At 34.8% G+C, this 15,508-nt stretch overlaps 1 non-coding gene across 1 annotated transcript; it reads right to left on the reverse strand.

Moving 5' to 3' along the window:
- Positions 1-9,589: 9,589 nt before the first annotated feature.
- LOC128293542 (small nucleolar RNA R71) lies at positions 9,590-9,696 on the reverse strand. Its single transcript, XR_008283723.1, has one exon. It is a non-coding gene; the product is annotated as a small nucleolar RNA R71 (small nucleolar RNA).
- Between the last annotated feature and the right edge of the window lie 5,812 nt (positions 9,697-15,508).

Raw genomic sequence — 15,508 nt, forward strand, 5'->3', positions numbered from 1 at the left:
CAAGACTCTAGCGCCGATTCAAGTAAGAAACTTTGAACTTTAGATACGCTTTAGATACTTTTACATTAGTTACTTTAGTAAAATTGTTTACCTCTAGAGACGGTAGCAAATTAAACACTCTCTAAACTCTGATAAAACTCTAGATTTAGGATTTTTCATTAAACCTAAGCTAACCCATAAAACTTTGAAATTGTAGATAAGATAATAAGTACGCAAGGTGCACGATGTCTTGGTACTCATGCGCGAGGAGCAAAAATAATTCCACTTTTGTACGAAACAAGATTCAAACTTGGAAACTAATGGCAACCTAAGACTCAATAAAATTGAATTTCATATTTTATTCAACCTCTAACTCAATTTCCACTATTTTTGATAATTTTTTAAAGTTAGACTACTACTAGTGTCTAAAACTATTTTAGTGCAAAATGTTGATTTCCAAGTTTATAACACCCTTATTTCCTTTCTGTACAAATTTTTTTGCATCATTTTCTCTTATTTCTCTTATTTCTCGATAGTAAGCAATTTCAGCTTTTCACTGCATCCCATTTTTTACGTTTCGGGTACACACCTGGTATTGTTTCTGACACTCCTAAGCCTCTAGAGCCTAAAAATAGACCAACATATCTCCAGATTAATCACTTAATTCGTTTTTAATCAACCAATTTTGGAAAGAACTCGACTAAAAACCTAACAAAACCCTTACCTTGCTTAAGTAACCACGACTTCGCACAATCACAGAGTCAATTCAAAACCACTAGCCACTTGATTAACTCTTAAACACCAAAAAAGAATCCCCCTTTTAGAGATTAACCAATAATGATTAACAATAGACAAAACCATTACTTACCGAACAGGCACAACCAACAATGAACAATCGAATTAGTTGAAAAAAAAAAAGAAATAGAAGGGGAAAAAATAATAGAAATTTCAGTAGCAACTAGGGGAAAGAATCAGCAGAGGAGAGAAAAGAAGAAGAAGAAAAAGAAGAAGAAGAAGAAGAATAAAACGTCAGAAAAAGTTATGCAAGAAATAAATCTAACCTAACAACCTCCACCCCTTACTGTACTACCTGTTGTACCTCCGATTGCACTTCCACCTCCAGTAGTGATTGAATCTAATAAACATATTTTGATTAAGAAACTTAGAAAGTGTGGTGTTGAAGCATATAGCTTGTAGTCGACAATAGTAGCTGTGGTTCCAATGGAGAAAATTTCCTGGGAATTTTTCCATACCGAGTTTAAAAAGAAATATTTTGGAAAAAGGTATTTGGACAAGAAAAAGAGAGAATTTCTTGAGTTACGTCAAGAAAATAGATCAGTACCTGAATATGAGAGAGAATTTGTATATCTCAGTAAATATGGTCAAGAAATTGTGCCTGCTGAAGAAGAAATGTGTATTCGGTTTGAAAATGGTCTGAATAATGAAATTTGAAGGATGATCGAAGGTAATGAAATACGAGAATTCGTTGTCCTGTCTGATCGTGCACAGAAAATGAAAGAAGTGTACAACTGTAAGATACAACGAGATAGGCAGAATTAAGAGCTCCTATGGAAAATCAATGAGACATGTTTACATTGTTGATAATTTATGTCTGGTAAGTATCTTTGACCTTATAGAAGTTTTGTTCAGTCAAGTAATACCTCATAACCTTATTCCAGCGACGGATACAGGTTAGGAGTGTTACATTTAGTGGTATCAGAGCTATGGTTTAGTCAATTCTCGGACTAACTTAGCGTATGTGAGTCTAGCTATACATGCCATATTACTATTTGTGATAGTGTGACATCTCCCGGCTCTAACGAAATTGTTTTGTAAGACAGATATGCTTTCCAACCGAGCTAATTCTGATAGTACAGAATGTTATACTCAAACGTTTGATTGAAAATGTGTTGGTGATGAGTTGAAACTCATAAAAGTATGAATCGAAATGCATGATATTCGCTATTGATAAATGTTATAATTATATGAGTATATGAGTTGTGATGTTGGGTATATAATTGTTGTGTGAATATTTTGATTTGGAATTTATGATTTGATTTAGCGTATGAGCTATGTGTTAAGTACCAAGTGATCATAAGTAAATGATTGCTAGATGTTTGAGAATGCGGAATTAGTAATGAATTGTTCGTTCATAATAGTATGTGTGATGTGCATGCTTACGTAAGAGTTAAAATTGTTGGCTTTACAACCCGCACCCCCTCATTGGTAAAGCATTGTAATGAGATCCGTACTATATGGCTTAAATAAGCTTACAAGTGTGGAATGATAGAGTCTTGTAATTGAAGGATTAGTACTGTGATCAGATAAGAGAATGAGTCCGCAAGTAAAGATAGTAAAAGAAAAGATATTGGATCGTGTTGAAGGCCATTTGTAATATGCAAAGTCACTGTTAAAAGAAAAGTTGAATTAGATGAAACCAAATATTCAGGTATGATATCTAAAGAATATATTAACTGGAAGTTCTTCCGAATTGGCCTCTGCTAGTGTTGGGATAATGAGAAATTAGTGATGTCAGAGATAGACAGTAGAATCATATTTGAATTATAAAGATATTTGAGCACAACGATTATAGTCGAATGGTTTATGAGAACTCTTCTGGGTACTCTATGTGTTCAATTATCCTCAGAGGTATGTGAAGCTGTATATTTTCAGATGAAATTCTTATCATATGAGAACGTTATCTATATATATTGGTATATGAAAGTATTGTTGGGCTGTTCGGGCTACAATCAGCATTATTATATCTTTCTCTGGTATTCTATTTCATTTTATTGAAAGAAAAGATTGATGATTAAATCTGTGTGATGCTGGTATTCTGCTCCTGCTGGTTGTTGATCTGCTTAGTATACATGAAGATTATATTGTTTCTGTTACTGTTGATTCCGGTGCATATGAGTGACGCTTTACTTCTGGATTTCCTCTGAGACATCATTGAGATATCTGTCATCTGATATGGGTGCTTTCTTAAAAAGATCAGTATAGTGATATTTGAGAATTACAGTATCTTTGCTTTCTTATGATTCTATATGGTTATCTGTGAAAAATATCTATTGAATGATTGTAATTATATTTCAATTTCTCTTAGGTTCAAAATCCATTATTGATAATTGGGACATTATATATCTATACGATTGAGATGTCAACCTTATTATGGCACTATGATTTTAATTTATCTGATGGTTGTGGCTTTAGTATGGTTCAAAGCTTCGTTGATTAATAATGGAAAAGTTATTACTTGACAGTCGAGATCGATTCAATTGTTTAGTTTGATTAGATTAGTTGCTTGAAGGATTAATGGAAATAAAGTTTGAATGTTCACGGATAAATAGATGAATATTCTGAATGCAGGATTCATATTCTAGAAGATATGATACAGAATTATATCCATCAGAATGATTTTATTGAGAAATGTTTTTATAGATCACGACTGGAAAGTCTGAATGATGTGATATTTATCAATAAAGTGGTAAACAGTTGAAAAAATTGTTAATTGAAGCGTCAGTTCTCAGGTAAAGAGTTATTCGACAGAGGAATTAAAGATGGTTTGAACTGTTGAAAGATTATGAGTCAGCAATTGATTATCAAACTGGGCAAATGATTATAGTCTTTGGGGTTCTGAGCGAGAATCTTTATGTATTTTACGGCCGATAATCATGTGATTAATCTTATCAAATGATGAGTAGTTATTGGCTGAGCTAGAAACTAAATTGATGTTTAATTAGCAAATTTGTGAGGCTAAGAGGTGTGTCAATGAATTACAAGTTAAAAAGGGTACAACGTAAATTGATTTCTGATTTAGAATTTTAGATTGGAACCGACAAATGTTCGTTGTGTCGAGATAGAGTTCATGTATTGAGAAATCCAGAGATTTTACAACAATTGTGACATCTAGCACAGTAGTAATTATTTGTCCGTACAGGGAGTACTAAAAGAGTGCCAATTTTCATTATTCAAATGGAGACACGAGGATTATATCGTGTTACTAAAATAAACTACTGTGAGCTTTGGGTATGGAATTACTTTGTAACACTGTGTTCTAGAACTTGAAAGCAACCAAGAAAGACATTTATTGTTGGTTAAGTTTGCGTATAATAATAATAGTTATGAGATGAATGTTAAGATAGCATTGTATGAGGGTGGTATGGTTCCAATCACTGAACTTCATTGTATTGAATTGAATTTTTATAAAAAGAATTTCGGGGTCGATGTGCTTGGAAAAACTGAGGGGAAATGAAAGTAATTCATGACCGTCAAAAAACAGTTTCAGATGTGCAGAAAATATATGTGGGCTTGATGCGTAAAAGCTTTGAATTTTCAATTAGAAAATTGAGTATTTGTAAAGGTATTATAGTGGGAATAGAAATTCTAGATTTAGCTATAAAGAGAAGTTGAGTTCACAATTCATCGGATTGAATGAGATTATTATCAAAACTTGAGAAGACCCGTAATGTGTTTCTTATATATATAATGTGATGATACAAATAAGATCCTTTATCTAGGGTATCTCTTACAGAAGTAGAAACTCAGCTTGTTATGATGTATAGCAAAGAGCAGATCATAATCTTAGCTCATGAGATTGAAAAGTTAAGAAATCTGAGGCTAGGTGAGAAATTGTTGAGGTTGGTGAAAGAAAATCACTAATTTATTCTCTGGTAAGATTTTCGGGGACGAAAATCCCCAAGGGGGGAGAGTTGTAACAACCCGTTTTTAGGGTTAATCGGAACAGTGGTTTTGGGGCCACCAAATCCGACGAGTAGGTTTGTAAATATTATATTTAATATTTACGAGCTAATTGTGATTTTAAAAAAATATTTTTGATATTGTGATTTTTGTTTTATAAGCGATTTATTAAGTTCAAGTGGTATGACCCTAAGGTCAAGTGGGTTTAGAAAATGAGGTATCGGGACCTTGTTTCTATAAACCGAGTCGTAAATATTTTTATAAATATTTACGTAGTGGCAATAAGATGGTATTAAAGTTTCGTTGAAAAATTTTATCGCTTCGATAGTTAATTAAGCAAAAGGACTAAATTGCTAAAGTGCGAAGTTACATTCTATAAGCTAAAGGTATTAAATAGATATAGAACTTAAAAGTGAAAGTCCTTGTTTGGTAATTAGCCCATTAAAGAGATAGTGGGATATGATGGCTTGGCATTTGGTGTAATAAATAAAGTGTATAAAGGTTAATATTGTAAATTGGTTAAAAATAATAATAAAATGAATAAAATAAAAGAATCAAGGTGTCATCTTTTTCATTCTCTTTTTACTAGCCGAATATGAAGCTTGAGAAGCCATGGAAGAAGCTTCCAACTTTCGGCTAATGCATGCTAGGCATTTCTAGTCCCATTTTTAATTATTTTTATATTTTCGAGATCGTTGTTGCTTAATCTATCTAATGAGGGGGCTATTTTGCAAAACCATTGAATAGTTTGATATTTTCCATTGATGAGTATAATAGGGTTTTGAAGTTTAATGGAAGAATATGAGTCCTTGTTGATAGTTAAACACTTTTTGTTAAGTGAATTTTTGTGAAATTGACAATTAAGGGCTAAATTGATAAATGAGAAAAATTTATGGTTAAAATGTCAAATAAATGAAATGTGTGGGCTGCTAGAGACACTAGTGATATTCTTCTATAGTAGAATTTTACTCAATTTCATGAATTTGCATTTTTATGATATAGGGACTAAATTGTAAAGAAGTTGAAATATTAGGGGCAAAACTATAATTTTGCCATTAAGTGAATTATGGACTGTTTTTATACCATGAACATTTGGCTAAGCTTAATTATGGTTAAAATGGTTAATTTGCATGTTTTGAGCTCAGGGACTAAAATGAATAAAAGTAAAACTTTAGGGGTAATTTTGTAAAATGACAAAAAGACCAAATTGTATGAAATGAGGTGTTTTACTTGTCTAAATTAATATATTGAATGAAATTGTTAATTTAGATCAAGATCGGGTGGAAAATCGAGGAAAATGAGAAAATTCCCAAAATACCCCTGAACTTTAGTATCTCTACAATTTAGCTGTAAGTTCGTATGCAATAAGCATTGTTAAATTTATGTTTCTAATGCTTTGATATCGTATAAATTGTATATACGTGAATATTTTAATGTCCGACGACATATCGACAAAATGTGGCACTTAGTGTGCGGGCAATCAAATATGGTACTCGATTAACGAAATATTGAGAATGGCACTTAATGTGCGAGATATTGAGAATGTCACTTAGTGTGCAAAATATTGAATGATTAAATAGAGCAAAGTGAACAGTATACATGCTATATTATATGAATTATTTATGAGACGACTTTATAATGGTGTTATATCCGGCTAAGTCCCGAAGGCATTCGTGTTGGTGTTATATCCGGCTAAGTCCTGAAGGCATTCATGCTGGTGTTATATCCGGCTAAGTTCCAAAGGCATTCGTGCTGGTGTTATATCCGGCTAAGCCCGAAGGTATTCGTCTTTGGTGTTATATCCGGCTAAAGTCCCGAGCTTTGTCTTGGTATTATATCCGCTTAAAGTCCCGTATGCTTTGTGGTGGTGATTGGATTTGGGTTTTAAACCTAGCAGACTTAATGCCGATGATTGGAGTAAGATTATGATTTCGAATGTTCGTAGTAAACTACCATTGAATATGTTCAATGCATTAAGTTGGTCAGGTATGTATTATATACTTTTATATGTTAGATTGATCGGAATTGAATCATGAATGCGAAATGAGAAGTATATGTGAAAATCTCATATGTGTATGTGTGTATTTGGTTATGGTGAAAGGTTACATGAGATTGATTTGGTGATATACATGTTAAATAATATGAATGCAAAGAATGTGTAATAAATCTGCTTGGGACAGCAGCAGTAACGTGATTTTGGAAAATTACCATAAATTGTGGGAGTTGAGTTAGAGGCTGAATAAATTATGTCATGAAATCTTAATGAGTCTAGTTTCTTATAAAAGAAACCGTGTAAGCAAAATAATTACCAATAATGAGATATTTGAAGTGGCATGGAACAGAGTCAAAATGACTTCGACGTCCCCTGTTCTATTTTCAGAAAATCATTATAAATGGTACAAAAATGGTTATAAGATAAAATTTATATTCTTAGACTCATTAATGAGTATAGTTTCAAATGAAATAAATGATAACATATTTTGAATTCTGTATAATGAGAAATTTGATTCGTAGTGAAGAGTGGTCAAAATAGTCAAACAGTGAAACAGTGGAAAACTTCAAGAAAAATCTGGTATTGATTGGTCAAACCAAAAATTCTGAAAATTTGATGGATGGAAGATATATGAGTCTATTTTTAGGGAAAATTAATGGAACTTGATTTTGAGTTTCTTAGATCCAGTTATAAATAATTTAGTGACTGTTGCTTAGGAAGACAGCTTGTAGTGAATTTGTGATTTTGTTGCAAACATGGTTAAAACTTGTTAATGAGATGCTTTTCGAGTTCTTATGATGTTATTTTTGATTTCAATATTTGGTTTTAATTCAGTTCAGCTTCAAGTGAGGTGAATTTGCTACATATGCATTATGTTCATGCATACTTGGCCAAAATGGAAATTATCTAGGAATGATTTCTTGAAAATTTGAATAATCGATCTATAAGTAAATTAATTGTTTGCACTACTTAAAACTTACTAAGCATTGAAGCTTACTCCGTGTTCTCTTTTCCATTTCTTATAGGTTTATACTTTAGCTCGAGCTGGAAGGGCCGGAGATATCATCACACTATCGAGTCATTATGTGAGTTGAGAAGATTGTATATCATCATGGTTTAAGGCATGTATAGGATAGACTATAGGTAGAATGATATTTCAACTTGTATACATTATAGCCATGCGAAGATGGCTTGCTCATTTTGTTTAGAGAAGCATTATAATTGAACTAATGTGGTGAAATGTTTTAGTTATAACTTGATAGTATTTAAATTGTTATTAGATATTCGGTTATGTTTTGATAGTGAGTCATTTTGGAAATTTATAAGAGCTCCTATGGAAAATCAATGAGACATGTTTACATTGTTGATAATTTATGTCTGGTAAGTATCTTTGACCTTATAGAAGTTTTGTTCAGTCAAGTAATACCTCATAACCTTATTTCAGCAATAGATACGGGTTAGGAGTGTTACACTATCATTATGAACTAAACTCCCTAAATACCTAGGGGAGATGAATCCTAAGACAGATCTTATTATTACTTGAATTATATGATAAATACTTTTCTTATTCTTAGTTATAAGTTTTAATCCTTGCTTTAATATTCCAGGATATTAATTCAGATGTACTTATTCAGTGGATTAAAAGTTCTTGTTTAAGAATAGATCTTCCATAATTAAGCGGAGCTGCATGCAATCCTAGAGATAGGACGACATAAATCTACCGGATTAGAGTCAAATCTAATAAGGGAGTCCATAGAACAAGTTAATGCGATAATAGGGGTTTTAATTAGAAAGAGATTTCGATTAATCAACTTAGGGTCAGTTGTTTTTAGTCTCGAAAGAGATATTAACATAAGTTAAGGATTTCTACGGATTAAATCAAGTGAATAAATCGTCTAATTCAAAAGTAATAATTGAAATTTAGGTGGATTCTTCCTTGGGTATTGTGTTCTCCATTGATTTTCCAAAAGTATTTTCCAACTTTAATCTTTATCGTGTTCTTAATTAATTAGATAGTTAATTTTAGGTTAAAACATCCCTTTAATTCTTAGGCTAGATGGTAAAAAGATAGTAATTACTAGTACTTTTAGTCCTTGTGGATACAATATATCTGGTCTCACATAACTATACTACTATTCGATAGGTGTGCTTTCCTTAGTCGAATTTTTAGTTAGTTTAGCGTCCATCAAGTTTTTAGCACCGTTGCCCGGGTCTAAGATATTAGGAACACTTAATTTTTATTACTTTAGCCATTTTTATTTTTATTGTAATTTAATTTTGTTTTTATTTTAGTTACTAAATTTTCTTCTATTTATTTCTGGCAAGTTTTTATAGTTTATGTCTAGAAGAAACCCACCAGGACCTCTACTTTTTTACAGCAAAATTGAAAGCACAGCTAGTAGAAACCGTAGAGAAATAAGGTGAAGTTTACGGCACATAGAGGAAGATCATGAGGACGACACCACTAATATCGAGGAGATGGCTGAAAATCAAAATAATCCGCTGCCTCCTGTGGTTGTCGCAAATCCAGTGAATCAGAATCCTGCTCTGCGTACTATGTATGACTATGCTAAGCCCAATTTAACAAGAATTGAATCAAGTATAGTTAGACTTGCTGTTGCTGCAAATAATTTTGAACTGAAACCTAACACAATTTAGATGATACAACAGTTTGGTCAGTTTGATGGTTTGCAAGACGAGGATCCAAACACTCATTTAGCAATTTTTTTGGAATTCTGCGACACCTTTAAGATCAATGGAATTTTTGATGATGCCATTCGCCTTCGGTCATTTCCATTTTCATTACAAAATAAGGCTAAACAGTGGTTGAACTCATAACCACAGGGGTCAATCACTACTTGGGAACAAATGACAGAAAAATTTTTGCTTAAATATTTTCTGCCAGCTAAAATGACAAAGTTAAGGAATGATATCTCTTCTTTTGTACAGATGGATTTAGAAACATTTTATGATGCATGGGAGAGATACAAAGATTTATTAAGAAGGTGCCCTCACCATGGGTTACCTCTTTGGCTACAGGTTCAAACTTTCCACAACGGTTTGAATCCCTCAACTAGACAAATGATCGACGCAGTTGCCGGTGAAACCATCATTAATAAGACACCTGAAGAGGCTTATGAGTTCATAGAAGAGATGTCACTGAACAATTATCAGTGGCAAGTCATCAGGACAAAGCCGGCAAAAGCAGCCAGCGTTTTTAACATCGACTCAGTTACTATGCTTTCAAATCAGGTAGAACTCTTGAATAAAATGATTGATGGTTTATTTGGTTCTATGTAGGTACATCCAGTAATGCAGTGCGATGCAAGTGGAGGTGGAATGAGCAATTCAGAATACCCACCCTACGGCCCCAACATGGAGAACGAGCAAATGAATTATATGGGTAATAATCCTCGACCTCAAAATAATCCTTATCGTAACACTTACAATGCAGGTTGGAGGAACACCCAAATTTCTCATAGGGAGGCCAAGGGAATCAGAGACTACCACCCCCTCTAGGTTATCAACAATAACCTTACCAGCAAGAGAAAAAGCCGAACCTTGAGAGGATGATGACAAAGTTTATTTCAGTTGCGAAAACCCATTTTCAGAACATTGAAACTGCACTTAAAAATTAACAATCATCAATTCAAGGGCTCGAGAATCAAATAGGACAGCTGGCTAAGATGATTTCAGAGAGATCACTAGGGAGTCTACCTAGTAACATCGAATCCAATCCAAAAGAGCATGTGAAAGCAGTTACACTAAGGAGTGGGAAATTATTAGATGAATCTGAAAAGAAGCTGCCACAAGAAGCTGACAGAAAAGAAGATGAGGAGGTAAAACCCAAAAATAATGAAAAATCGATGCTGAGGGAATATAAACCACCAATCTCGTATCCAGCAAGGTTGAAGAAAGACGGCATGGATACAAAATTTGGTAAATTTCTTGAACTTTTTAAACAGTTTCATATTAACTTACCTTTTGTTGAAGCTATCTCGCAGATGCCTACATATGCAAAATTTTTGAAAGAGCTTTTAACAAATAAAAGGAAGTTTGAAGAGTTGCCTACAGTAGAACTCAATGAGGAGTGCTTGGCCATACTCCAAAATAAACTGCCAACCAAACTGAAAGATGCAGGAAGTTTTACTATTCCCTGCTTAATTGGTAGTTTATATGTTGAGAAGGCACTAGTTGATTTAGGCGCTAGCATTAATTTGATGCCTTACAAAATGTTCAAGCAACTTGGCATTGGGGAACCAAAACCTACTATGATGAGTATTCAACTAGCTGATAGATCTGTTAAATATCCTAGGGGTATTATCAAGGAAGTACTCGTAAAAGTAGATAAATTCATATTTCCTGTTTATTTTGTTGTGCTTGACATGGATGAGGATGTTGAGGTGCCTTTAATTTTAGGTCGCCCATTTTTAGCCACTGCTAGGGCTGTTATTGATGTGGGTGACGGTAAACTTGTGCTTAGGGTAGGTGACGAAGATATTATTTTTAAAATTTATTATGCCATGAGATTTTCTAGAGAACAAGATGACTCCTGTTATTTTATTGATTCTATTAATCACGCTACACAAGATTCTTTATAGGAAATCGTACATAAGGACACATTGGAACTATGTCTTGCCCAAGGAGAGGAGGTAAATGATGATGATTCTACGATAGGTAAGACAAACGATTAACTAAATTCTAATGAGCCTTCATTGAGACAGAAGATTTATGAGGGTATTGAGGTAAACAATAAATTAAAATTAAAACCCTCTGTTGAAGAACCTCTTAAATTGGAATTAAAGCAATTACCAAATCACCTAGAATATGCGTTTCTTGGAAATAATTCCACATTACCAGTGATCATTGCTTCAGATTTACAACCAACTAAAAAGGACGAATTACTTCAAGTATTGAAGGAGCATAAAAGAGCTATAGCTTGGAAGATTTCTAACATAAGAGGGGTCAGTCCTTCTTTCTGCACACATAAAATTTTAATGAAAGATGAATATAAAACTTGCGTTCAAGCTCAAAGATGACTGAATCCTAACATGAAAGAATTCATAAAAGTTGAGGTAATTAAACTTCTAGATGCTAGAATTATTTATCCTATTTCTGACAATTCTTGGGTGAGTCCTATGCAGGTTGTCCCTAAGAAAGGAGGCATGACTGTTGTGGCTAATGAGAAGAATGAATTGATCCCAACATGAACAGTCACGGGATGGAGAGTTTGCATTGACTATAGGAAATTGAACGATGCCACAAGAAAAGATCACTTCCCCTTACCATTCATTGATCAAATGTTGGAAAAATTATTTGGGCATATGTATTATTGCTTCCTAGATGGACTCTCAGGTTACTTCCAAATCCCAATAGCTCCTGAGGACCAAGAGAAAATGACATTTACTTGTCCATATGGTACGTTTGCTTATCAAAAAATGCCTTTTGGATTATGTAATGCCCTTGCTACTTTTCAGCGATGCATGTTGGCCATTTTTGATGAACTCATAGAAGACATTATGGAGGTGTTTATGGATGACTTCTCAGTATTTGGTAACTCTTTCCATCTTTACATTAAAAATTTAAAATGAGTTCTAATGAGATGTGAGGAAACGAACCTTGTATTGAATTGGGAAAAATGTCACTTCATGGTTCGTGAAGGGATTGTGTTACGCCACAAAATTTCTAGCAAGGGGATCGAGGTTGACAAAGAAAAAGTTGAAACTATTGAGAAATTACCTCCCCTTAATTAAGTTAAGGCTATTCGAAGCTTTTTAGGTCATACTGGATTTTATAGAAGATTTATTAAAGATTTTTCTAAAATAGCTAAGCCTTTAACGAACTTAGTAGAAAAAGATGTGCCTTTCAATTTCAGTCAGGAATGTTTAGAAGCATTTAATACTCTTAAGGATAAATTAATTAATGAACCAATTTTAGTTGCACCTAATTGAAATTTACCCTTTGAACTAATATGTGATGCGAGTGATTTTGCAGTAGGTGCAGTTCTTGGACAGCGAAAAGACAAGCATTTTCAACCGTTTGTTATGCTAGCAAGACATTGATAGTCGCATAAGAAAATTATACTACGACTGAGAAAGAATTACTGGCTGTGGTTTTTGCATTCGATAAATTTAGACCATATTTAATATTATCTAAAGTTGTCATTTACACTGATCATTCAGCACTTCGTTACCTCCTTACTAAAACAGATGCAAAACCTTGACTAATAAGATGGATTTTATTGTTACAGGAATTCAATTTAGAAACTCAAGATAAAAAGGGATCAGAAAATCTTGCAGCAGATCATCTATCTAGATTAGAAAACCCACATATCCAGGAGCATGATGAACATGAGATAAATGACTCATTCCCTGAAGAACAACTCTTTGCTACATCTGACTCTGAGGAACCTTGGTTTGTAGACATTGCAAATTATTTAGCTGCTAATTACACCAAAAGGGTTGACACATTAGCAAAAGAAACGATTCTTCACTAATGTGAAAAACTATTTTTGAGAAGATCCTTTACTTTTCCATATATGTACAGATCAAGTAATTAGAAGATACGTCACGAAGTCAGAAGTAATTATGATCTTGGAACATTGCCACTCAGGACCGACTGGAGGATATTATAGCGGGACTAGAACCATACATAAAATGCTCGAATCAGGTTTTTATTGGCCCACACTATTCAAAGACGCCAACAGGTAGGTTACTTCTTGTGATAAATGCCTCAAACATACGTGCTTTCATGTGAAATGTTTGATGTATGGGGTATTGATTTCATGGGTCCATTCCCTAGCTCATTCAGGAATAAATACATCTTAGTAGCTATTGATTATATGTCCAAATGGGTGGAAGCCCAAGCTTTACCTACTAATGATGCTAAAGTGGTGGTGAGGTTCCTTAAGAAACTCTTCTCTCGATTCAGAACACCTAAAGCAATTATCAGTGATAGGGGCACTCATTTCTGTAATGTTCAATTTGATAAAACCTTTAAAAAATATGGAGTTTAACACAGAATAGCTACCCCTACCATCCTCAAACTAGTGGACAAATCGAAGTCGCAAACCGAGAGTTTAACGTAACTTAGAAAAGACTGTAGAGTCAAATACGAAAGATTGGGTAGTGAAGGTAGATGATGCTTTATGGGCCTATAGAACTGCTTATAAGACCTCCATAGGAACATCTCCTTACAAACTTGTTTATGGGAAAAGTTGTCATTTACCATTTGAACTAGAACATAAAGCATTTTGGGCTATAAAATTCCTAAACTTTGATCCTAAACTCGCAAGTGAGAAGAGATTGATGCAACTGAATGAGTTAGATGAATGGTAAGCTAATGCATATGAGAAATCACGATTATACAAAGAAGCCATAAAGCGCCGCCATGATGCTCGCTTAAGGCAACACAAGCAATTTGAAGTTGGAGATCTTGTCCTACTATACAAATCAAGGCTCAAATTGTTTCCTGGGAAGCTAAAATCATGATGGTCAGGTCCATTCGTAATCCAAACCATTTTTCCATATGGCATAGTAGAGGTAAGTCATCTAACCCAAGGCACTTTCAAGGTAAACAGGCATCGTCTTTAACTTTATAACTGTGAGGATTTTAAAAATAATAGAGAGGAGCTACAGCTCTGCGAACCTACTTGAATATGCCCACAACGTGATGTCAAGATTAGACTTTAAAGAAGTGCTCCTCGGGAGGCAACCCGAGCACTAACCCCACTAAATAACTTTATTTTTCTTTCATTTTTCATAATTTAACTGTAGGTATTTTTGGCACATACGGCTAGACACATGGGCGTGTCCTAGGCCGTGTGCTCACCACGAATTGGAGACACGAGCGTGTCTATGGTCATGTTAAAATAGGACAAACATTTTCCCCAAGACAGGATGACACACGGGCTACGATAAATAGCCACGATCGTGCGATACGACCGTGTGCATCACACAGCTAAGGGACATAGGCGTGTCCCAGGCCGTGTTGAAACTGCTCTTTTAATTCCCCAAAAATTAGCAGAGGCACAGCATGCGTTAAATCACCACGGCCGTGCGAGGTGGCAGTGTAAGTCACACGGTCGTGAACATGGGCGTGCCTGAGACCGTGTGGGAACTTGCACAAACACTGAAACTTTCAACAAGTCAAAATGGCACACGGGCTTATGCCACGGCCGTGCCCAAAAGCCGTGGGCAATCCTGATTACATAACATGGGCGTGTTGGAACACACACAGGCATGGGATAAGTGAACGAATCAGCTCATGGCCGTGCCACACGGCCCTAGACACACGGGCGTGTCCACAGGTCGTGTGCGACACTAACTTAAATCATCAAACCATAAGTACAAATCAAGACACGGGTGTGTAGGACCTAACATGGGCGTGGGAGAAGAGAAAAAATAAGCACACAGCCGTGTGACGCGGTCGTGCGGCATGGGACATGGGTGTGTCTAAAAGGCTGTGTGTGATACTGACTTAAAATTTCACGAAAAACACGGACTAGGAGCACACCACACGTGCATGGACCACGGCCTAGTGGTCCAAAACTGGGCCTACATGACCATGGCCCCCTTTTTTTCTTCTTAATTAAAAACCCTAACCCTAAATACTATTTAAACCTACTATTCACTCTTCAATATTCCCCCATCTTCTTCAATCAGCCCCCTTCTCCTTTTCTATTTTTCTGTCCCTTTTCTTTTCCCGTACTCTTTTTGTTTCCTCCTTCTCCCTCTCTGTTCCTTTCCTCCTTTCTTCTTCTACCTTCTCCTTCCCCTCAGACTACCAAGCACCACCACATGCCTCTGTGTCCTACCACCGACCACCACTATCGGT

Source organism: Gossypium arboreum, chromosome 5 (assembly GCF_025698485.1).
Source record: "Gossypium arboreum isolate Shixiya-1 chromosome 5, ASM2569848v2, whole genome shotgun sequence".
In the NCBI taxonomy this organism is placed as follows: domain Eukaryota; kingdom Viridiplantae; phylum Streptophyta; class Magnoliopsida; order Malvales; family Malvaceae; genus Gossypium; species Gossypium arboreum.